At 47.3% G+C, this 23,917-nt stretch overlaps 1 protein-coding gene across 1 annotated transcript in view; it reads right to left on the reverse strand.

The window, feature by feature from the left end:
- Positions 1-23,917, reverse strand: part of LOC147710515 (ectonucleoside triphosphate diphosphohydrolase 8-like) — a 418,351-nt gene that overhangs the window by 171,327 nt on the left and 223,107 nt on the right. The gene's annotated exons all lie outside the window — the stretch shown is intronic.

Here is a 23,917-nt window from a genome sequence, read left to right on the forward strand (position 1 = left end):
AGTATCATTTGTGACTGGAGGTGAAATGGCTAATGATTTTACTTCCTGCAAGACCGACCATGGAAAGATGGTTTCTGATGTCTTGTCTGCTACCTGTATGGGTTTGGAGAAATGATGCAATGATAAAGCTGGCCACATTACATGGTTGAGACCACCTCATCCAAAATCTTTTTTGGACCCAAAAGGGGTCCAAAAACCTGGGGACAAAGAGTTAGGATTATGAATTACCCTTTTTTAGGTCTCGCCTAAGCAGCGCTCATGCGCTACTTAGGGAAAAGACCTGTAGCAATCGCTTAGGTTTTTGTCCCAAAAACGTGCACGCGTTGCATTACCTTCAATGGCAACGCATGCACGTTTGTTGATTCCCTTGCGAGAGCAAGTTTGACACCATATGTTTGTAATTAACTTACAAACACATGGTGCCCGTGGCTCGCTCCCGCAAGGGAAACGCTTTGTGTGCTCCAGGGAAACAGGTGCCGGCCCCCTCCTCTCTCCCCACCCGCTTGTTTTCTTTTAGTTTTATTCCCCGATCTCCCACCATCACTCCTACTCCGCTTCATCTTTTCTTGCTCTGCTCTGCTTTTTTTTGTTGCTCTGTCCGCTTTTTCTCGCAGTTTTATTCCCCGATCTCCCACCATCACTCCTACCCCGCTCCGTCTTTTCTTGCTCCGCTCCGTCTTTTTTTGCAGCTCTGTCCGCTTTTTCTCACAGTTTTATTCCCCAATCTCCCACCATCACTCCTACCCCGTTCCGTCTTTTCTTGCTCCGCTCCGTCTTTTTTTGCAGCTCTGTCCGCTTTTTCTTGCAGTTTTATTCCACGATCTCCCACCATCACTCTTACTCCGCTCCGTCTTTTCTTGCTCCGCTCCGTCTTTTTTTGCCGCTTTGGATGCTTTTTCTTGCTGTTTTATCCCCCGATCTCCCACCATCACTCCTACCCCGCTCCGTCTTTTCTTGCTCCGTTACGTCATTTTCTGCAGTGCTTGTTATTAAATCGAGTTGGCTTTATGTTTTAAGGGACTTAGCAGGAAAGAATTGTGTTTTAGGATGTAGAAAGTGTGTTACTGATTTGCAACAGTTTAGTTGTGACCACCTTGACAAAACAGCACTAAGTTTTTCACGATTGAACTTATTTTTTTAATATAAAATATGAATATGTATGGCATAATAACTTTAGCAAAGCCGTTTTCACCTTCCAGGCCACTAAACGTTACTGATTCCTCTTAATGTAACATTGCAGCCTGTTTAGCTTGTAGCCTCCTAACAAGGTGCTATTAGCGGGCTTCCGGAAAGCAGCATTAGCTGCCTTACTCTGCGCAATAAAAGCATTTCATTTGTGTCGAGGGAAAACAGTTCCGGAGCACCACTTCGCTAGACTCCAGCAGACGCGGGAAGAGAGCATCAACAAAGCCTGTAGTTAGGATGAAGTGTGGTGAACACGTAGAGCGGACAGCAGAATGTGGTCATCCATCACATAGGGTAAGTGCAGCATAGTACCCTATACGCTTCGCCTTGTGTCACAGGTTGTAAAATACCGTAAAGTATGAAACCCCCTCATTCAACTCGGACCTCTGTTCGGGTAAGTCTCTGGTGTCAAAGCGCTAGAACCAATTGGCGACTTCCTCGTGCCCTTCCCTTAACCACTCCCTTAATTGAACTGTGCGTACTTTAAATAATGTGCTTTATTTATGTCTCGATTCTGCAAGGTTGGGAGTCTCACATGCGTACAATATATTCTAGCTTGATCAACAATTTAATAACTGGTCTACTCTGTGCTTCGCTTATTTAAATTTCCTTATGAAATTCTCCTGATTAACTGTTGTTTTATTTGTTGAGCTTCCCTTCCTCAGAAAGGCTGTTTGCTTGCTCTGTGGACAGACACTTTTATGACAGCCCCTCGTAAAGGAAGCCCTAGCTTACATACTGATGTCTAGTTTACATACTGATGTCAAATTCTTTGTTTCTTCAGATGGGTGTCCAGTCCTTTCACTTACTCCAGGCCCCCACCCCTTCCCCGTTCCTTTCAGACTTTTCTTTCTTAAACACTACAATTCCTCTATGGCCCTCGCTTCACCTTCCTGTTCGTGCTACTGAAGGTCAGATACGGGATTGGAAGTTTTCTTTGCATATTTGCATAAATGTGTTTTCAATTGGCTGCTGTAGAACTTACATGCCTGAGTGTCTTTTGTCTTTGTGTTGCAGCTTACTGTGTGGGTGTTTCAGTTGGCTCACTGCTCAGAGTTTCAGCCTGCTCCAGTGAGTGAAATCTGGAATTGTGGACACGCGACATTCTGAGACCAAATCCCAGTTGGTTACAATTCTGGCCTTTTCCTGGTTATTACTGTCTTATTTGTTTACGTTGTTTTTTACACATCGTTTCGCCAGTTGGTATTAGAATGCTTTACATTTATGGTTAACTGCATATACTTGTATAATTTAATGAGGATTTGTAACGTTTTATGGTTTTCTATCATGTAAACCGAATAAAGTATTTTGATGATGAACTGCATATACATACATGGTCAGTTTACAACTACATCATCATAAAATCTACCAGTGTGCAGAACAGCAGGGAGTGCTGCTGTGGAAGGGAGGTAGACATGGTGGATCATATGTAGAAACACTAATATGACATCTGCTACTGACATACTACACCTTGGAAAGCCTCAACTTTGGACATTTGTAATGTGTATGTATGTCTTGTGAGCTCTTGGTTCCTTGAGATGTGGTAACTTTTCTTGAAAGTTCTTAGCTGAGGTATCTTGTGAATAAATAGGCCTTGATTTTTTTTTTTTTGCTGAAGTAAAGAATACCATGCACAGATGGCGAGGGTGTTCCAAATTGTTGGTGCGGAATTGGAGAAAGATTGTCTTTGAACTTGTCGTATTGTGCCCAATGTTTTTTCTTTAGACTTTTTATAACTTGTAGAGATTATTGTGTTTTTTGTTGCTGTTTTTTTTTTTTGGGCTGAGCCCATGTTAACCAAAAACTCAAACATAAGAACCAGATACTATAAAGTAATTGTGAGACTGTTCTAGTGGAATTTCTACAAGAATAGTTTGTTTTTATTGGTTTATTGTCCTGTGTGATATTGAAGACATTCTTGAGAAAAATGGTTTACTCAGTGTTGTGTAATAGGCCTTTTTTTAAATATCCTAAACAAGTTTTTTTTGTTTCATCTGCCTCATTGCCCAACAATAAAAAAAATGGTCAAGGTCGAATAAAATTTCTAAATGTCAGTGTCTCTACAATTCTACCAGATCAGCTGTCAGTGCTTGCCAGAAGAGATTCTTCACCTGTGCGAACATGGAGCCCTCAAACAGGAATTTCACCTTTCACCAGTGCTGTACACTGGATGTTAATGTATCTGGTAGGGCTATGGGCCAGAAAGATTCGGACCCTTTACCTTTCTCAGTCGGAGTACTGATAACACAGTAAAAACAAGCATAGGCATAGCCCATAGGTCTTGCCTTTGGGACCTTATAAGTGTTTAGCCATGCAACAGTTGATGTTGTTGCACCAAGGATATTGTGCTGCATAACTAAATACTTATAAGGTCCCAAAAGCGAGAGCTATTGGCTATGACAATGCTTGTTGTCAATGGATTCACTGTACTCGTCGTGATTTATGATATGCCCAGACACACAAGTCTGATTTCCCTGGGTGTCGACCAAGTCCTGGCCCAAATGCTGCAGCAACCCACATCGCCAGAATGGGTCAATATGCAAGGAAAAATCTTGATGTTTCTTTGCTTTTAAGAGTTATAGTAGGCCCAGCCACGCAAATGGGGTATTGTTGTTATTGGGAGAAGTGTAAAAACACAGTGTTGTAGGAATTTTGTGGCTCCCCCAGATTTAATTAGCGAGGTCTGCTTTCACTTTTTTTCTATCACCTCAGCACACACCATGTGCTGCTCATTAGAGCGAAAAAAACTTCAAACTTTGAACTCGAATAAAGTATTTCCCTTGCTTTCATACTTTTATTTTGGAAAAAAAATGTTTCTTGTGTTTTTACAAGAAACGTTTTATTTTCAAGTACTATGGACAACTTGTTGAAGCCCTCTGTACTGTGAAGGTTGTGCGGTGGATGTCAATGGGTTGTCTTTTTCCCTAAGCAGTAAAAGGCCACCAAATCCATGTAGCCTAATGTCCATTTTTGTTGGACAGGAGAACTAGCTTGAGGCATATGATGGCCACAGTGCACTAACTTATTTATTCCATGATCCTAGAGTACTTCTCCATCCCTGAAGGATGCCAGGGCCGTAGGCTTCTGGGACTGGTGAACAGTAAAAATCACAGTGGCCAAAGAAAAATGACAGCTGCTTGCCATGGCCATGCTCAGCCAAGAGAAAGTTTCAGCTGCCATACATGAGGACTGCAGATAGGATAACAAAATATTGAGAAGTACAATGATGGAGGAACGCTGGCACCTCTACATGTCCTCCAAGACTAATCAATCGGACCTCTTCACTACAGCTAAACTCTGCCAAAGTAAAGACTCATCCTTGGGAAAATAGGCAAATTTTACCTGGAAATCAAGGTCTTTTGTTAACCATCATGCCAGGCCATATATGATCACTGACCATATGTCGGATGCTAACATTCACTCCCTTCTACTTCATTACAATACCAGTGTAATAAATCTTCTCTCGTGCCATCCAAGATCCAGACTATTCCCTCCAACCCATTTAGAGAATCCAGTATCAATCTCAGAACTTTAAACTTTGATAATTTACTACCGGTCTCCACATCTCCTCAAGCTGTGGTTGCCAAATCCCTCATCAAGTCAATGCTTTTGAATTGCAGGTCACCGGTTAGGCATGCCATGAATATACCCGACCTCATACTCTCGCAAGTTCTGGACCACCTGATCCTAACATAAACTTGGCTTATTGACTCTTCCTCACCGATTTTGGACATTCTAGTTTTCACTGAATATGACATAATCAGATTGGAAAGACTTAACAAAGTTGGGGGAGGCATAGCTTGCATCTCTTGCTCAACTCTCACCCTGAGGCATATTCAGACGGGTCCAATGTCCACCTGCGAACACCTGGACATCGAAATCTGGAACAATGACAAGTTAGTATGTACTCTTCACATGATCTATCACCCCCAGGAGATAACCTTCTCTTCATAGAACAAGTAATGGAGACCATAACCTCCAAATCTGACCTACAACAAAATTATATCTTCCTTGGGGACCTCAACCTACACTGGAACAATGCTAATGATCCCTAACTGTGCACCTGTAAAGCTTTCCTCTCTGACCTAAATCACACATAGCCCTGCAATGAACCTAACCACATCAAGGGATCCAACCTCGGCGTAATCATTGCCAAAGACAAAGTTATTCAAATGGATGCCATAACTCCCTGTGACTGGTCGGAACATTATTTAATCTCATTTCTCATCCTGGAATGGGTGTTGACCAGACATTATCAACCTCGCACAGCCAAACAATGGTCACGTGACTTAAGAAACATCAATATAATTGAGCTAACCAACATTAGTAATAACCTACTTTGCTCATCTTCTAACCTGACAAATCTAAATGTCCTTACCGAACATTACATTCACTCCATGAATGATATACTTGACTCAGTTGCTCCAAAGCAACTCAAAAGAATACCCAGAAAACCCTTCAAACCCTGGTTTAGCTGCTCCTTTAATGAGGAAAGAAGTAGACTGAGGCTGGCGGAAAGATCATTGAGAAACTCTCCCTCTAAAACAAACCTTAAGCAGCTGAGGGCGATAAGAAGCACCTATAACAAATATATCAGTAGTGCCAAAACTGCTCACTTCAGGTCTCAGCTCGACCATGTCAAAAACAGGCCGAAAAAACAGTTTGAAATTATCAAACTACAAGCTAACCACTCAACTAATCAACACTCTACACTCAATTACAGAGGGCCCGATTCACAGAATGAACTTAAGACTCACTCCTAAACTTACTACTATTTTGGTATTCACAGAATGCACTTACTACTTTTGGCATTCACAGAATTAATTTAAGACGCAATCCTAAACTTACTACTATTTTGGTATTCACAGAATGCACTTACTACTTTTGATATTCACAGAAGTTAGGATTTTGTCTTAAGTTTGTCTTAAGACAAACTTGAGACAGACTTAAGACAGACTTAAGACAGACTTAAGTTAGGATTTTGTCTTAAGCCTGTCTTAAGTCTGTTTTAAGTCTGTCTTAAGTTTGTCTTAAGTTTGTCTTAAGTCTGTCTTAAGTCTGTCTTAAGTTAACTTCTGTGAATACCAAAAGTAGTAAGTTCATTCTGTGAATGCCAAAAGTAGTAAGTGCATTCTGTCAATACCAAAATAGTAGTAAGTTTAGGATTGAGTCTTAAGTTCATTCTGTGAATCGGGCCCTTTACCCCTAGCAGTGAAGATTTTTCTGCACATTTCATCGAAAAGATAAGAAAGATCGAACAAGATTTACAGCTCAACTCACCAAACACACTGGGCCTGACCCAGTCCTTTGTCCCGCCATTCCCTTTGTTGAGTTCTCCTCCATCTGGCTCCATGCTTCACTCGCCAAAAAATCAGGCATTATGGAATTCCTTTAATCTACCAGATAATGCTGGGTTACTCAAAACTATAAACTCTAAACCTTCAAATCATTTCAAGGTTCCTCTGCCCGCCAATCTTTTTAAAGTACTTACCGCCAAGCTTTTTAAAGAACTTAAACCCTCCATACTCCCACTTTGGTCCAAGATGGTGCATAAATCTCTCCTTTCAAGGCAGGATTCCTGATTGCCTCAAGACTGGCCAAGTCACCCCCATACATAAAAAGCCAAATGCAGACTCAAATGATCATAACAACTTTAGGCCCATTTCCAATATCATGACCCTAGCCAAAGTACTTGAGAATTGCGTTCACATGTAACTGTGCAATCACCTCGATCAGTTTCAACTCCTTGATCAATTCCAATCAGGTTTCCGAGCGGGTCACAGTACTGAATCTGCCCTGACACATATTAGTGGTGATGCTCTGAGATTTCTTGACTGAAATGAAAGCTGCCTACTTATTCTCCTGGATCTCTCCTCAGCTTTTGACAAGGTCAAACATGATAATCTGATTGATCTTCTCGAAAAAAGGATGGGGTTATCAGGCACCATTTTAAATTGGCTTGCCTCATTACTACACAATAGATTGCAGAGAAGCATAGTCAACCATTCCCTTTCTAGCAACACACTGTTCTCAATTGGGGTCCCTCAGGAATCTTCACTCTATCACCCTCGTTCTTCACCTGTACAAGGAGCCACTTACTGAAATTCTGAACTGTTCAAACAAATATTATCACATGTACATAGACGACACTCAAATATACCTAAATATTTCTTCACCTGCTATAGAAAAAATCTTAACTCTGGGAGTGTGCCTTGAGCGCCGATGATAATGGCAGCAGGCTGATCTCGCTCTGGATCGAGATCACGCAAATCAGAAAGGGCGGCCGATGGAGTTGCTTCACTGTGGTTTTTTAAACCAGACACGGCCTATCAGTTTTCAGCCTCCACCTCCAAGTATCCTGCAAGCTAACTTTAATATGAGGTGTGATTCTTCAAATAAACATTGCGACCACCATTTTGTGTGCCCTTAACCTCCTTTACTCTGGTGAAGGCTTTTTCCTCACAATGTTTCTTTTCTTTTTCTGAGGAGGTTGTCTGCCTAATTAGCACTTTTCAACTGTTTTATAATTACCATTACCAAGCCAAATGGTAGATTATTGCTTCTGCTTCTATAACAACTTTTCTGACTGATATATTCCTAGGGGATTGGTGACGTTACAACGCAGGCTATTACAACGCCTGCTGTTACAACGCGGTTTTTACAGCGCATACCATTACAACGCATAGTGCTTTTAAGCGCTGGATAGTGAATTATTTAATTTACTATTCCAACTCCAGTCCCCGTGGATAGTAGGGAAGGTGTTGGATAGTAAATTAAATATATTCCCTATCCTAGAGCGCCCCCCAGCGCAATGCGTTGTAATGGTTTGCGTTGTAATGGTTGCGTTGTAATGGTAGTGCGTTGTAATGAATGCGTTGTAAGTGATGTTTCCCATTCCTAGGTTGTGACTGACCTTTCTACAGTCTGTTATATGACAGAATTTCATGTTCCGATATACCGCTCGCCATAGCTCGGTCGTGCAAGGTACGGAAATTCGACGGCTGATGTAAGATTCATAATTTTTTCTTCTGTGCTGCATATTTCTGATGGTCTCAGTGTTTAAATAATTCTCTATATATGGAGCCTTCTTCCTCGCCTGGTCAGAAATGAACTTCAACAAATATGTCTTCCTCTCGCAAAGACTCCAACCTGGCCGCTCCTCCTAAAAGACAGAAGAAAGAACCTAACTCGCCTACCAAGTCGCCACTACCCATTACAATGGAAGACTTTATGGAGCAGATTAAGTTATTGAAACAATTTGTCATTGACACTAATGGTACCCTTCAGAGGTTAGATGAGAAGTGGTCTAATTTGGACTCAAGAGTGTCTGAGATAGAACAGAGGATTAGTAATGCTAAAGATTTGATACCTAAAGTAGCAGCCATGCCAAAAGAGATTGCTCTCCTCAAGACGCAAACAGAAGACTTAGAAAATCGCAATGGGCGTAACAACCTTCGAACTTATGGAATTCCTGAGGGTGAAGAAGGGTCCGACATGTTGGCCTTCCTAAAACTACACATTCCCAAGATTGTTGGTCTCAAGGACGGCACTAATCTCAATTTTCAACGTGCCCGTCGCATCGGCCCCAAATCTGCAGATTTATCTTCGCCATCGTCTATAAATCGTCCTCGAGGGATAATTGTTTTGTTTTTGGAATACACTGAGTTGTTAATGGTCCTTTCAGCAGCAAAGTCGAGGAAGCAGATGTTGTGGTCTGATCAAAATATTTTCTTCTCTCAAGACGTGGCCCGCGCTACTGCTGCTCAGCGCAAAGACTTCCTTTCTTTCCGTCCGGCTCTTCGATCCATGAATGCCAGATATGGACTAGTTCACCCCTGTTTTTTCAAAGTTACTTATAAGGAGAGATCTTATTCTTTTGATCACCCTGAAGATATACGACAATTTATATCTTGCCTTAAAGGGAATGATATGGAATTTGGAGGGTCTTGAAGTATATTGTTGTTCTGTTATGTGTCTGTTTTTCTGAGAATAATATCTCCATTTAAATGTTCTGAAGATTTTTCTCCTTTATGATGTTGTAGTTTATGATCTGAAGTTGTTGTTCTCCCTTGATTCTTATGGTCTGGTGGCCTTTTTTTCAGCTGTTATTTCACATTGTGTTTCTTTTTTCATTGTTTTTCTTCGTAGCTGCTCCTCCTCTTGTTTCGATTCTTCTCTCAGTCATCTCCCTCCTCCCTGCACTTTCAACCTGACCCTAGGGTTCATCAATGTCTCTTATGTCTAGTAAGTGTTGAGTATCCTATTGTTATCTCAGTCGTTGTTGTCCGCTAATTTTATTCCATTCCATCTTATCTTATTGGTCTCCCTTGATTTGTTACTCTATGTTAGATTTCCTTTTTTAAAAAAATATTTTAATTATCCTATTTATTAGTCTAGCTGGATCTCGATGCTGGTATCGGTTTTGTCATCTGTCTTCTCTCATAGCTCCCCGCCTCCACATGTTAATTTCCTCAATATGGATATCTATTACGTCTCTCTTGACTGAAGTCTCTCGGCTTCTAGTCAACTTTTCTTTCTCTATCACTTGCTTCTTGTACTTTCTCTTTTTTTCCTCTTCCCCTTCTTTTCCCGTTTTTCTTTTCATTTTCTCTCTCTTACTTTCTGGTTTTATTTCTTTATTTTTGCATATTTTTCTCCTATCCCCTTTCTCTCTTTTCCTCATATTTCTCCTGATTTTCCTCCCTTATCACCTTCTTCTTCTTGTTCATCTATCTTCACTATATTGCATTTATCTATATTTTTATGTCCAATTGTTCATTTTTAAATGCAATCATGGTTTTGTTCTTGGTTTCCTTTATACTGATTATATAATTTGGTTGAATTGTTTATTACTATAAATACTATTACTAACTTATTTGACTGATAATGACTGTCAATGTTCGGATCATCTCATGGAATGTAAAAGGTCTGTGTAATCCTGTTGAACAATAATGGGTACTTACACATTTATCTAGACTCCAATGCAAAATTGCTATGTTACAAGAAACCCATCTTATTACGAGCGATGTTAATTCCCTTAAAGGCAATGGGTAGGTCATGTTTATTGTTCTCCCTCTAAAGACAGGAAAAATGGTGTTGTAATACTCTTTCACAAATCCTTATCCCTCATGATAGAAAAAGAACAGGATGAGGAAGGTCGTTGGCTCCTTCTTCATACTACTATTAATGGTTCCCAAGTTTCCTTACTTAACATTTATGGCCCCACAGGCATCGACTCAAAATGTTGGCAATCCATGTCCCACACTTTACATGCATGTACAAGCCCTAACCTCATAGTGGGTGGTGATTGTAATCAAGTCATGGATCCCTTCACAGACAGGAAATCGTCCTCTAAGTACATCCCCAATAAAATGTGAAAAACCTTTGCTAGGATCGTTTCTGCAAGGGGTCTGGTAGATGCATGGAGAATATTCAATCCTGATAGTTTAGAATACACATTTTATTCACCTACTCATAACTCTACTTCTAGAATTGATTACATTTTTTTAAGCCCATACCTTCTTTCAAACCTCATACATGCAGAGATTGGCCCTTTTCTTATTTCTGATCACGCTCCCGTCCTGATTAGTTTAGATCTTCCTTCTTCGTCCCCCGAATTTCGCCGTTGGCGTTTTAACAATTATCTTCTTAAAGATCCCACCTTTCTCAACAGCTTTAAAGATTTTGTCTCTGAATTCTTTCTTCTTAATTCTACTCCGGGTATGCCTTTCCATATTGTCTGGGATTCTTTTAAAGCTACAGCTAGAGGATTTATTATAGATTAAGTAGCTACAAAAAGAAAACAGTTTCGCAAAGAATCAGTTTCTATACTTTCTTCTGTTAAAAAATTAGAACATGCGTATTATTCATCTGAAAATGCTGACTCCCTTAAATCTTTCTTTCAAGCAAAACTCGATTTTAATAAGAAATCCACAGAAGAGGCTTTGGGGACATTGTTAAAAATAAACTCTAAATTTTATGGTGGTCGTACCACGTACTACGTACTCCTTCCCAAAGAAGATAAAGATCCTTCCCGTTGTGCTAATTACCGTCCCATATCTTTGATTAATCTTGATTGTAAGCTATTTTCCAAGGTTTTAGCCCTCCGTATTAATCAAGTCCTTCTGGACTTAATTGGTTTTGAACAAACAGTGTTCGTTAAAGGAAGGATTATTTCTGATAATTACAGAACTTTCCATAATATAATTCATCTTGCCTCGAAGAGTTCCTCCCTTATAGCCGCTGTAACCTTGGATGCGGAAAAAGCTTTTGACCATGTTCACTGGCTATTTATGATGCACGCTCTCAAAGGGTACGGTTTTGGCCCTTCTAACCTTTCCTTTATTAAATTGTTATATTCCTCTCTGACAACCTCAATTTTCGTTAATGGCTCTCAATCTCCTTATTTCACTTTACAATGAGGTACTCGTCAGGGATGCCCTCTTTCCCCATTACTCTTTAACCTTTCTCTTGAGCCCTTTCTTCACTCTTTACAACACTCCCCCACTTTTCGAGGTTTTATACACAAATCTGTTGAATTTAAATGTACTGCTTACACAGATGTCATTATGTTATATGTCTCCGATCCCTACACTTCTTTGCCTGCTTTTACCGATCTTCTCTCCTCTTATGCGGCCCTGTCAGGATATAAATTCAATTTTTCCAAATCTGTAGTTGGAGTGGACTAGTTGTAGGTCTTGCTGCTCAGCCATAAGTAGAATGTTAGTAGAATGTTGGTGCACATGAGAATGGAGTGTTGGAATGCCTGAGTGGGAATGTGAGGATCAGTTCGAGACGGGCTGAGCAGCAAGTGAGCTGCTCCTGGTGGGGTCCATCCTTTGATACTTATTATCTGATTAATAAAGCATCCTTCATATGCTACACCTCGTCTTCTTCCAATTATTTCATCATATTACAGTAGTGCTCCCTTTAAATAAATATTGTCTAAAAAGTATGTTTGAGGGTATCGATTTTAAATGGAATACTAACAATATTACTTGCTTAGGGATTAAATACTCTTCTACTTTTTGAAAAAACAATCCAGGTCCACATTTGGCGACGATACGGAAAAAACGGCCTGTTCTGCCTTAACAGATGGAAACAGAAATCTGAGATGAACTAAGGTAAAGCACCTATCTTGAAACAGTAATCTATGTACTTAAGAACCTGACACCTGGGACCCCACCAGTGACCATCATCTGTCGCCCGCTGAGGTTTTTATGCCACTTTTCACTCCTTCAGTTTGCGGGTTGCTGCCTTTAGATTTGTAAAGATACCCGACCTGCGCCTGCCAGTTCCTGAGTTGTCGGTCTCTCTCTCATCAAACCAGGATCGGTATGAGAGAGAATCCATCAGATAAGGATATCCGGTGCTCTAAGGAGTGTTCAACTGTCATAGAGGACGGCCAGGCATGAAAACAATCTCCACGTTTTGTCAGCGCCCTGCCTTCCACAAGCATTAGAAGAGATCGTCTAAATTTCAATTGGGAATTACTGTGTTCGTCAGCGTGAGCGTCTAGCGCCATCTAGTGAGGCTTCCCGAGTACTTCGCCCTGCTTTGTATAAAGGTTTATTCGTCATTTTTACTTAATTTTCGTGATCTGTCCAAGGTGAGGTGTTTTTGCAGAGCCTCGGACTACAAGCTCGGTGACAAGCGGTTCGGGAAGTCAGTGCCGTCTAATACAGGTCAGACTGTGTTAGAACTTCTGGGGCCCCGGGCGAAAGGAAAGATGTGAGGCCCCTTGAATTTGCATGTAACCTCCAATCGCAGCCGGCCTGATGCGCAAGTGGGGGTCACGTAGGTGTTCACACGCGGGGGCGTAATTTAAAAATAAAATAAACTTACCTTCCCAGGTCTTGCGTCGTCTCTGCTCCTGACCTGCTCTCCTGCAACAGGAACAGGAACAGAACAGGAAGCCTCCCTCCCCTAAGCCAATCTCAAGGCTGCAATGGCAGCATTGTGATTAGTCAGTACGCAGACAAGCCAGACAACCCAGGCGTACCTGCCAGCCAAGCCATTCTTACAGCCTTGGAGGCCTGAAATAGTTCAAATTATCGCGCTTGCAGTAGTGTGATGGTTAGTAGCTGTGTTGTTACTAAAATTGGCTGCGTGGCGAGGGTACTGTGTGGTGCAAGCTGCAGTGACCGCCTGATGAGAGCCCTTGCACTTATGTTGTTACAAATTAAGCACTCACTGCTCTGCTCTTTGAAACTATTCTGCCAGCTATAAATAAACTACTGCAGACCACAGCTAGCTGGGTGTGTTTATTTTTGTCTCTTTTATTGAAAGGCTGCATGCTACATCAGGTGTTTTTGGTGAAAGGACAGGCCCCGTACCAAGGAGCGATATACCCGCTTAATACATACATGCAGATGGTATTGTCAGACTTCTCTCTTTTTAATTATGGACAAAAAGCCTCAGGCAAAGCTCATTTATGCAGATCAGATAACTGGTCTGGGATCACAGGCTCCTAATCCATGACTCAGCGAGCACCACAAGGGACATAATACTTAAATATGACTGCAAAATAAGAGTCTTTGGAAGTTCAAAAATTAATAGAGAGGTGAAGTTGGTCTCTCTCTTGCAGTGCTAGATGTCATGCAAGGCGGACACACTGTGGGTCAAAGGTTACACAGGAGGATGAGTATGCCATGATAATTCTCACTGAGTATTTGTTATGGATGATTTCAGCTCCAAAGGTGGACAGTGCTATCACTGGCTCTCTGTGCAACTAATATGCTTAACTAGACTTAGTGGGCAGGCATCAAGCAGATACTTAGAGCTCTATAGTTGCCTCACACATGTGCATTCTGGGACCTGTAGTTTTACTTCCCTTCTGTGGCACTCGGAGTGCCAGAAGGAAACAAGCATTCACAATGCAATTGGTCTCCCATTTGCGCGAATTTAGGCGCTCGGAGTGCCAGAAAGAAACAAGCATTCAAAATGCAATAGGTCTCCCATTTGTGCAAATTTAAGCTATTAGCATTGTAAATGACTATGCCTTTTATTTATGTTTAAAAAACCAAAATATAAATAAAAAGGCATTGTCATTTACAATGTCAATAGCTCAAACGCGCTTAAATGCGAGACCTATTGCATTGCAAATGCTTGCTTTACATGGAGCACCAAGATTGAACATTTAATATTAAATCAATCCCAAAAACCATTCAGTTCTTTTGCTGTTCAAGGACAAATCGAAAAACAAATTATTTATATGAAAATGGGCAGTGGAAGAAGCTGCTGAGGCCTCTCAAGTTCACAGCAGCAGAGCAAGCCTCAACATAAATGAGGGAAAAAAAACAGCCCACTGCCTCAGGGACTGGGCCTCTCGCACCAGCCGAATAACTCCCTTCCCAATCCATCCCTGGCACTGCATAATTACTACAAGGCCCAGGGAAGGGGGCCCCCACACCTGAACCTTGCAGCTTGATCCAGTGCTTCAAGGCCCAGGGAGGGGACCCCCTCCCCTGGGCCAAGAAACAGTAGGGACTCACTTCCCACAACACACAGTTTATACACAAAGGTCAAAAACAAGTTGATCACGCTGCCCCCTCCACCCATCACCCACCTCCTCTTGCCTGTGTCTGCCTTCCCCTGGAAACAAAGGGCCTAGAATGGCTGATACTTAACTGAGGCGCTGCCTGCCTCTGACACTGAGCCGAGAAAATTGCTGGCCCAGCTGGTGTGCTGTTCCCCCATTCAGTTTGTACCTTCCCCCACCCCTGCATCCCCAGGAATGTCACCGCCAGCAAGTTCATTATGTAATATGATCAGCTGGGGCAGGGGGCCTCGCAAGAATAGGTTGGCTAATGTGAAAGTGTGGCCTTTCACACTGATGGGGGGGCCCCCTAATCTTTGGCAGAGCGCGAGGCCCTGGGCTGCTGCCCACACTGCCCATGCCTAGCGCCGGCCCTGTTTCAATTCATACTCAGATGTTTTTAATATTATAGATGGGCTCATTCTCAGCACTGTGGGAATATTTGGCAGTTGCAGACATAAATCATGCAACATTTGAATTGTCCACGAGGCACATTCTTACGTCGAGCCTCCGTCGCGTGATCTGCCTGTGTCACAAGAGTCTCTGCGCAATCCACTTCTGGAGGTTCACCGCTCCTATGACGCTGTGGGAGTCTGCAAGAGCACGCACCGGCCGTGAGCCACCCGCTCTGTTGATTATTTCCGTACTGCCATTTTGGAAATATCGAGTGTCACCTCATTACCTTTGGGCATTGTGAAAGGAAACCCCTGTAGTGGATTCCACTTTATTTGTATCAAGAACAGAAGTGAAATATTAACATCTTTTTGTGACATATGTAATAAAGTTTGAAACATTGAGAGAACATATATGAACCAGTTGTTGTTGAATGGTTGCACAGATTGATGCTGTGATGGCGCGGGGTGATGTTGTAGTGACAACGAGTGATGCTGTGGTGGCCCTGAGTGATGCTGTGGAGGCCGTGAGTGATGCTGTGGAGGCCGTGAGTGATGCTGTGGAGGCCTTGAGTGATGCCGTGGTGGCGCATAATGATGCTGGGGTCATGCATAGTGATGCTGTGGTGTTCCAGAGTGATGCTGTGGTGTTCCAGAGTGATGCTGTAGTGTTCCAGAGTGATGCTGTTGTGGTGCTGAGTGATGCTGTGGTGGTGCTGCGTGATGCTGTGGTAGTGCTGAGTGGTGCTGTGGTGGTGCTGAGTGATAATGTGGTGGTGCTGAGTGATGCTGTGGTGGTGCTGAGTGATGCTGTGGTGGTGCTGAGTGATGCTGTGGTAGCACTGAGTGATGCTGGGGTGGCGCTGAGTGATGCTGGAGTGGTGCTGAGTGGTGTTGTGGTGGTGCTGAGTGATGCTGTGGTGGTGCTGAGTGGTACTGTGGTGGTGCTGTGGTGGTTCTGAGTGATGCTGTGGTGGTGCTGAGTGATGGTGTGGTGGTGCTGAGTGGTGCTGTGGTGGTGCTGAGTGATAATGTGGTGGTGCTGAGTGGTGCTGTGGTGGTGCTGAGTGATGCTGGAGTGGCGCTGAGTGATGCTGTGGTGGTGCTGAGTGGTGCTGTGGTGGTGCTGAGTGATACTTTGGTGGTGCTGAGTGGTGGTGTGGTGGTGCTGAGTGGTGCTGTGGTGGTGCTGAGTGGTGCTGTGGTGGTGCTGAGTGATAATGTGGTGGTGCTGAGTGATGCTGTGGTGGTGCTGAGTGATGCTGTGGTGGTGCTGAGTGATGCTGGGGTGGCGCTGAGTGATGCTGTGGTGGTGCTGAGTGATGCTGTGGTGGTGCTGAGTGGTGCTGTGGTAGTGCTGAGTGATGCTGTGGTGGTGCTGAGTGGTGCTGTGGTGGTGCTGAGTGGTGCTGTGGTGGTGCTGAGTGGTGCTGTGGGGGTGCTGAGTGATGCTGTGGTGGTGCTGAGTGATACTGAGGTGGTGCTGAGTGGTGCTGTGGTGGTGCTGAGTGATGCTGTGGTGGTGCTGAGTGGTGCTGTGGTGGTGCTGAGTGATAATGTGGTGGTGCTGAGTGGTGGTGTGGTGGTGCTGAGTGGTGCAAAGAATTTGCCTGTGTTGCGCTTACAGCAACACCAAGCTTTGTAGCTTCCTTATTAAAAAAAATGCATTTGCCCGTGTTAACGTGGGGTTTTTAAAACAAAAAAAAATGAATTTGCCTGTGTTGCGCTTACGGCAACACCAAGCTTTGTAGCTTCCTTATTAAAGAAGAAAAAGAAATACATTTGCCTGTGTTGCGCTTACATCAACACCAAGCTTTGTAGCTTCCTTTAAAAAAAAAAAGCATTTGCCTGTGTTGCGCTTTCAGCAACACCAAGCTTTGTTGCTTCCTTATTTAAAAAAAATACATTCTGCTGTGTTGCACTTTCAACAACACCAAGCTTCTTCATTATTTCTTCACATGCTTTGTCACTTTTAACTGTTTATGTATAATCATTTAATATGCTTGTGATGATTTATGCTAGTATTTATCTAGGAATGTAATGTGTTTGAGAATTGGTATGTTATAGGAAGGGTACAACAGTCTTTATTTTATTATGTTGTTATATGTTATATACCCTGTGTTCTATACTGTTGGACAGGCCACGTGAGGGGCTTGCCTCCTCCCCACATGACAGGGCCCGGGCCCCGGTCCTCCAGACGTTACCCACAAAGGCAATCCGCACCCCGTCCCATGCGGGACTCCTGCCGCGGACATCTCTGTATCATGGGGCCGAATTCCTTCCCGCTCCCTCGGCCGGCCCGGCCGCCATCTTGGACACTGCACCACGAGGCCGCGTGGCCTCAGATCGACCCTAACCCTGGGCCTGGCCAGGCCCCGACATCCCGGCACCACCATCCACCCAGGAGGTGAACGGCCCACTTGGCATGTTGATGGGAGAAAGAAGTATCGATGGCTCTCCCCCGCCAGGTGCCGATCGCACCCAGCTCCCCCGGGCGCTGGCTCCACCCCCCTGCTGGGTGTCTGGACTCCCTCATCCCGGACCACCCGACCTCAAAGTGCGAGGGTCCGGACATCAAAGGGCACCAGACCTATAACTGGGGCAGCTCCAGAGCAGGAAGGCAGTTGTATCCTGGAGTCGAGAGACGCAGTGAAGAACTCATCCTTGACGGACTACTGGCGCTGCCATAGTCCTACCTTGCGAACTATTGTCCTGCCTGCTGGCGCTGCCGCAACCTTCTGAAACCTTCATCGTCGTCGGGACCTGCTGGCGTGGCCGCGGACCGTTTGTAACCACCACCTTCACCGGGACCTGCTGGCTCCGCCGCAGACCGTCGCTATCTTCAACCATCCCGGGACCTGCTGGCTCCGCCACGGCCCGATCATCCAGACCGCCGAGCTCGAGGATTGTGAGCTATTCCATCTACCAGATTGGTAACAAGACTGTCCCGCTACCCTTTCCCCAATCGAGAGACTAGAACCGAGGGGACCCCTGAGTCCAGACCTCCTTGTACCATTTCACCGTACTTAAAGAATTGCTTATAAAGAACGTTAAACCTTATCCTGGTGTGGTGTACATCTGTGGGGGGGAAGTTACTCGTCTGTACGATCGCTGGAGACGGCTCTCCCCGGAGACCTCTCCCCTTATTCTCGGCCGACCCTCCCGGTCCGTCTAACATTGGTGGCCAGCGGCGCGATCCGAATCAACGCATAATCGTACAGAGAGTAGCTCACCCCACGACAAAACCACGATGACAACCAAAGAGAGCGGATCCACCGAGAAATTCCAGATGGAGAAATTGGAAGAGTACAGCCATCGTGAGTTGAAGCAATTCTGCATTGAACTAGGTATCGCTACCACCGGTCTGAGTACTAAGGACGATTTCAAGCACGCCATTGAGTCATGGGCAGAAACCGGGCCGACAGAACTCCGGACCAATATATAACAGCAGCCGAGAAAAACGCCACGGCTCCCGAGGAGCGAAGAACGGGTCTGTCGCAAAACGAAATCCAAGAGCGAGAGAAAAGCAGACTACATGAATTAGAAATGGCCCGGCTCAAAATGGAGGGCGAACTCAAATTAGCCGAACAAAAACTGAACCTAGAACATCTACGGCTCCGAGAAGAAAGGGAAGAAAAACAGAGACAAAGAGAGCTCGAAGAGAAGAGACTGGCGTATGAACACGAACGCAACCTAGCAGAGATCGAATTACGTAAGCAGAACAAAGAATTAGGGGTGCCCGAGCAACCGCGCACCCCGGGAGCAACAGAAAAGAAAGTACACATCCCCAAGGATGTCGTGCGAGAATATTTCCGAGATGACGACATACAGCAGTGGTTCAAGGCCTACGAGATCGCTATGACCTCCCACCGGATCGACCGAAGCGACTGGGGAGCCGGCCTATGGGGGAGGTTCGTCAATGAGGGCCGCGATGCCCTGTTACAGCTCCCCGACCATCTAATGACCTCCTATGACCACATGAAAGCTACCCTCCTCACCCGCTATGGGCTCACACCCGAAATGTACCGCCAGAGGTTCCGAGACTGCACCCGGATCCCGGGTACAACTTGGGTGGAGTACGTGAACTACTTCAGCCGAGCCTTTGAGGGTTGGATCAAGGGGAGCAATGTAACGACCTATGAGCAACTCTTCAATCTCATGGTATGGGAGCATTTATCTAACAACTGCTTCGTCGAACTCAGGCAGCACCTCCTCGACAGTAAATTGACCGATCCACAACAGCTCGCCGCCGAGGCTGACCGGTGGAAAATCACCCGAGTGGGCCAAAATGGGTCGCATGAACAGCACCGGAACCACCCAGGTCAGCACCGTCCCAGAGGGGGAGGAGGAGGCCAGGGACGAGGAAGAGACAACGCCCTGGCTGCTCCCGCTGCCAACACTCCACCCCCGGCCAACCGGGGCAACACCCCGGCGCGCCCGGGGTACAGAGCCAATGTCACGTGTCACCGATTCCAGCGAGTCGGCCACTACGCCAATGACCCGAACTGTCCACAGAACCAGAGCCCGAGACCCCGCCAGATGGCTGCCGCCGCCCTGGGGGAAGAACAAATCTCCGAAGAACACGAGGAACATGAGCAAGAACACCCAGAATGGGAACCGGCCGCCATGGTTCTAGCATGCCTAGGGGGAAAAGACATGGTCCCGCGGGCCCCCCTACCCGCCAACACCCGGAAGTACAGTCAGTGGGTGAGCATTAATGGGCGCCGGGCCGAAGCCCTACGTGACACCGGGGCCAGTGTGACAGCCGTCCGCTGTCACCTGGTGACCCCAGAACAGATCCTGCCGAACGTTCTCTGCCCTGTCCGCTCAGCCGACAACTCGGAGAGTCTCTGTCGGATGGCCTGCGTCCCCTTCGAGTGGGGAGGAGTCTCCGGCATGTTGAAGGTGACGGTCCGAGATGATGCCCCCGTAGACTGCCTCCTGGGAAATGATCTGGAGAGTTCCCCGTGGGCCGCCGTAGAGAGAAGAGAGCACCTGGGGATGTTGGGTCTCCCGGACTGGGCGTGCGTAACCACCCGGTCCATGGCCGCCCGTGCCATCCCCAGACCCGAAGAACCCGAATGGCCGGCACCTCCTCCCCCGGTCGCTCCAGTCAAAGACACCGTCCGTGCCGACCTTCCCGAGCAAACCCCCGAAGGGCTCGCCCAGCTCCAGGACCTTCCCGACCTGGCTCAGTGGCGTCAGGAAGGGGGGCCCACCCAAGAACAGTTTCGTCAAGAGCAGAAGACCTGTCCCTCCCTCGAGGGACTCCGCCAACAAGCCCTCGCCCAAAGCGCCGAGGATACCGCCGGAACCCATTGGGTCTATTGGGACAATGACCTGCTGTACAGTGAACAGAGAATCGCGGAGTTAGGGGCCAGTCGAGTGCTAGTGGTGCCCCTCCGCTTTAGAGACTTTTTGCTAAACCTGGCCCACGATGTCCCCCTGGCTGGTCACCTGGGTCAGGACAAAACCTACAGTCGCCTGGTGACCCACTTTTTTTGGCCAAAGATGAGGAACGACGTACTCCAGCACTGCCGGTCTTGCCCCACGTGCCAGGCCAGCGGGAAGAGCGGCCGCAAGCTGAAAGCCCCTCTGCAACCTTTCCCAGTGGTCACCACCCCGTTCGAGAGGGTGGGAATAGACATTGTGGGGCCCCTGGACCCCCGTACAGCACAAGGACATCGGTTCATCCTGGTACTGGTGGACCACGCCACCCGCTACCCCGAGGCTGTTCCCCTGCGAACTGTGACAGCCCCGGTGGTTGGCCGGGCCTTGATGGGAATCTTCTCCCGGGTGGGCTTCCCCCGAGAAGTCGTCAGAGACAACCAGACCAGAAGGTTCAGAGAAATGGCTAAAGCGAACTTGGAGGCCAGCCAGGAAGACATGAAAAGGTGGTACGATCAAAATGCCTCCTCCATCGAATTTGAACCCGGCCAACAGGTATGGGTGATGTCTCCCACCGAACCATGCGCCCTGCAAGACAAATGGACAGGGCCCTTCAAAGTGGTCGAGCGCAAGAGCCCTGTCACCTATCTCATCGATATGGAATCTTCCCGGAACCCCCTCCGGGTCCTCCACGCCAATAGACTAAAACCCCACTTTGTGCGCTCGGAGCTCAGCCTCCTGATGGCAACAGACAGCGGAACCGAAGAGGATTCCGAGCCACTCCCTGATCTCCTACGGACTCGAGAGAAGGACGGCTCCGTGGATGGGGTCCGACTCTCGGAGGCCCTCACCCAGGAGCAACGTCAAGGCTGCCGAGACCTCCTACTGCAGTTTGCCGCTCTGTTCTTCCTCACCCCAGGGGTCACCCCCTGGTGCTCCCACGATGTAGACACGGGAGACAGTCCCCCTGTCCGACATCGGGCCTACCGCGTACCAGATCGGGTACGGGCCTGCATCCAAGAGGAGGTGTCCAAGATGCTCACGCTCGGGGTCATCGAGCCCTCAGACAGCCCTTGGGCCAGCCCAGTGGTACTGGTCCCCAAAGCCGCCGCCCCCAGCACCACTCCGGAGCTCCGGTTCTGCGTTGACTACCGGGGCCTCAATGCGGTCACCAGAACCGACGCACATCCCATTCCCCGAGCAGATGAACTCATCGACCGTATGGGAGCTGCCCGCTACCTCAGCATCTTCGACCTGACAGCGGGCTACTGGCAGATCGGTCTCACACCCCGAGCCCAAGAACGATCTGCCTTCTCCACCCCTGATGGCCACCACCACTTCAAGGTCATGCCATTCGGCATGAAGAATGCTCCAGCAACATTCCAGCGGCTAGTAAATCAGGTCCTGGCGGGACTCGAAGAATTCAGCGCCGCCTATCTGGACGATATCGCTGTGTACAGCCGCCACTGGTCCGACCACCTCAACCACCTCCGAGAGGTCCTGCAGGCCCTCCAACACCCCGGCCTCACGATCAAGGCCAGCAAGTGTCAGATTGGCCAAGGGTCCGTGACCTACCTCGGGCACCAGGTGGGAAGCGGTCTGGTGGCCCCGCTGCAACTCAAAATCGCTGCCATCCAGTCTTGGCAGCCCCCCATCACCCAGACCGAGGTCCGCGCCTTCTTGGGGCTCACAGGCTACTACAGGCGGTTCGTGAGGGACTATGGCAGCATTGTGGGGCCCCTCACGGAGCTCACCTCCAAAAACCACCCAAAGAAGGTCAACTGGACCCCAGACTGTCAAGCGGCCTTCGAGAAACTGAAGGCCGCCATGTGCACTGCCCCTGTGCTCCAGGCCCCCGACTACAGTCCGGAATTCATCGTCCAAACGGATGCCTCCGACCATGGCATTGGGGCAGTCCTCTCCCAGTTGAACCCCGAAGGACTTGACCAACCAGTGGCCTTCATCAGCAGACGTCTCCTGGCCCGAGAACAACGCTGGAGCACCATCGAGAGGGAGGCCTTCGCAGTGGTGTGGGCTCTCAAAAAGCTCCGACCCTATCTCTTCGGCACCCACTTCCGGGTGCAAACAGATCATCGGCCCCTGCAGTGGCTAATGCAGATGCGGGGGGAAAACCCAAAACTGTTGCGTTGGTCCATCTCCCTGCAGGGGATGGACTTCACCGTGGAACATCGACCCGGCCAGGACCACGCCAACGCAGATGGCCTGTCAAGATTTTTCCGCCTCGACGAGGAGAGTCCCCAAGAGGATGGGTGACTCTCCCCGCCTTCAGCTGGGGGGGACGCATGTTGGACAGGCCACGTGAGGGGCTTGCCTCCTCCCCACATGACAGGGCCCGGGCCCCGGTCCTCCAGACGTTACCTACAAAGGCAACCCGCACCCCGTCCCATGCGGGACTCCTGCCGCGGACATCTCTGTATCATGGGGCCGAATTCCTTCCCGCTCCCTCGGCCGGCCCGGCCGCCATCTTGGACACTGCACCACGAGGCCGCGTGGCCTCAGATCGACCCTAACCCTGGGCCTGGCCAGGCCCCGACATCCCGGCACCACCATCCACCCAGGAGGTGAACGGCCCACTTGGCAGGTTGATGGGAGAAAGAAGTATCGATGGCTCTCCCCCGCCAGGTGCCGATCGCACCCAGCTCCCCCGGGCGCTGGCTCCACCCCCCTGCTGGGTGTCTGGACTCCCTCATCCCGGACCTCCCGACCTCCAAGTGCGAGGGTCCGGACATCAAAGGGCACCAGACCTATAACTGGGGCAGCTCCAGAGCAGGAAGGCAGTTGTATCCTGGAGTCGAGAGACGCAGTGAAGAACTCATCCTTGACGGACTACTGGCGCTGCCATAGTCCTACCTTGCGAACTATTGTCCTGCCTGCTGGCGCTGCCGCAACCTTCTGAAACCTTCATCGTCGTCGGGACCTGCTGGCGTGGCCGCGGACCGTTTGTAACCACCACCTTCACCGGGACCTGCTGGCTCCGCCGCGGACCGTCGCTATCTTCAACCATCCCGGGACCTGCTGGCTCCGCCACGGCCCGATCATCCAGACCGCCGAGCTCGAGGATTGTGAGCTATTCCATCTACCAGATTGGTAACAAGACTGTCCCGCTACCCTTTCCCCAATCGAGAGACTAGAACCGAGGGGACCCCTGAGTCCAGACCTCCTTGTACCATTTCACCGTACTTAAAGAATTGCTTATAAAGAACGTTAAACCTTATCCTGGTGTGGTGTACATCTGTGGGGGGGGAAGTTACTCGTCTGTACGATCGCTGGAGACGGCTCTCCCCGGAGACCTCTCCCCTTATTCTCGGCCGACCCTCCCGGTCCGTCTAACATATACTATCTTTAACTCATACTTTAATTGAGTATTTTGCTTACGGAGAATACATTTAAAGTG

The sequence above is a fragment of the Lissotriton vulgaris genome, chromosome 5, assembly GCF_964263255.1.
Source record: "Lissotriton vulgaris chromosome 5, aLisVul1.2, whole genome shotgun sequence".
Classification (NCBI taxonomy): domain Eukaryota; kingdom Metazoa; phylum Chordata; class Amphibia; order Caudata; family Salamandridae; genus Lissotriton; species Lissotriton vulgaris.